The sequence below is a fragment of the Cornus florida genome, unplaced genomic scaffold (assembly GCF_030987335.1).
Source record: "Cornus florida cultivar Cherokee Brave unplaced genomic scaffold, ASM3098733v1 CherokeeBrave_3.0.0_Hap2_scaffold_75, whole genome shotgun sequence".
Classification (NCBI taxonomy): Eukaryota; Viridiplantae; Streptophyta; class Magnoliopsida; order Cornales; family Cornaceae; genus Cornus; species Cornus florida.
In genome coordinates, this window is record NW_026775907.1 from 93158 (window position 1) to 94668 (window position 1511).

Genomic DNA, 1511 nt, shown 5'->3' on the forward strand with positions numbered 1-1511 from the left:
AAGCCAACACTCTTCCTACCACTAGAATTTCAACCATTCTTCGAAGATAAAGTACGACGCAAAGAATTTACACTCATGCTCTCATAAAGATGCCACACGTCATCCTCATGCCTATCAATGTAAGAGCCACCCACGGAAGCATCAACCATGCCCTTGTAATTATCCTATAAGCTCTCAAAGAAATATTGAACTAATTGCCATTTGGGCATGTCATGATGTGGACACTTCCTAAGTAATTCATTAAAGCGTTCCCATGCCTCATGAAATGTTTCCTCATCCCCGTGTGAAAATTCCCTAATTGAAGTTCTCATGGCATTGGTTTTAGAAACTGGATAGTACTTCTTCAAGAACTCTTGTTGCATTTTCGCCTAAGAAGTTATTGAAAAAGGCCTAAGATTGTTAAACCAATATTTTGCCTTGTCTTTAAGGGTGAATGGAAAAAGTTTAAGCCTTAAAACCTCTTCCGGCATGCCCGTATATTTTACGGTGGAATATACTTCAAGAAACTCATCCAAATGCTTGTAAGGTTCTTCACTTGGAAGTCCATGATAGTTAGGAAGCATTTGTATGGTTTGTGGCTTGATTTTATAGTGATGTGCTCTAAATGGTGGCAATTGAATACATGTGGGTGCATTATATTCATTAGACACATAGTGTGATACCCCGTAATTTTGGAACACGGATTGATCAAGTCCGCGCACAAAATTAAGGGATATCAAAACAATTTAAGTATTTAACAAGCACAGAATACAAAGATGAATAATAAAGAATAAATAAACCGCTGATAAATAAATATTACTTAATGATTCTCCAACAATTACAATTCGGAAATCCCATAACTCAAGGACCCCTTAAAACATTATCCAATAATCCAATACTATTTAAAAGTACACAAGATGAATAGACGAATGACAGTCTCCCAGCTGCGGATCCTCAACCTCGAGACTGGAACCTCTAATAACCTGAAAAATAAATCGTGGGTTAAACCCTACGAGCAAGTTCACTCTACCAGGCCTCTGAAAACCAATAAGCAGATCATCTCTGATCAAAACCAAACCTAATAAAGTTTTAACTTTAATAAAGCACGATATCCATGTCTATATATAATTATATATACTATACTAATCACATCCATTAATAGGTTTATTAAATTTCCATACCTATTAAATAATTATTAAAATAATATTCATACCTAGACCAATCTACCATTTCATTTTATAAAAACTCCTTTGACCTTAATCCCATCCTAGTCAGTTGTTTAATCATTTAAACAACAAATTATAATAAAAGAAATACTCTATTTAATCCCAACCCGATAATGATTTTAATTGTTTAAATCACATATCCAAAATCCAAGTTTTGACAAATCATCCACGTCTTCCCCAATATTATTTTATTAATGTAAAATAATACACTAACCAGTAAGTACTAAACTATTCTCATTTAAGAATATCTAACCCTAATCCAATCCATACATACAACAACCATAGATGATATTTTAATCATCTAAC

At 33.6% G+C, this 1511-nt stretch overlaps 1 pseudogene; it reads left to right on the forward strand.

Annotated features, from left to right (window-relative positions):
* The first annotated feature begins 207 nt into the window (after nt 1–207).
* On the forward strand, nt 208–306 carry LOC132292576 (small nucleolar RNA R71; annotated as a pseudogene).
* Nucleotides 307–1511: the final 1205 nt, after the last annotated feature.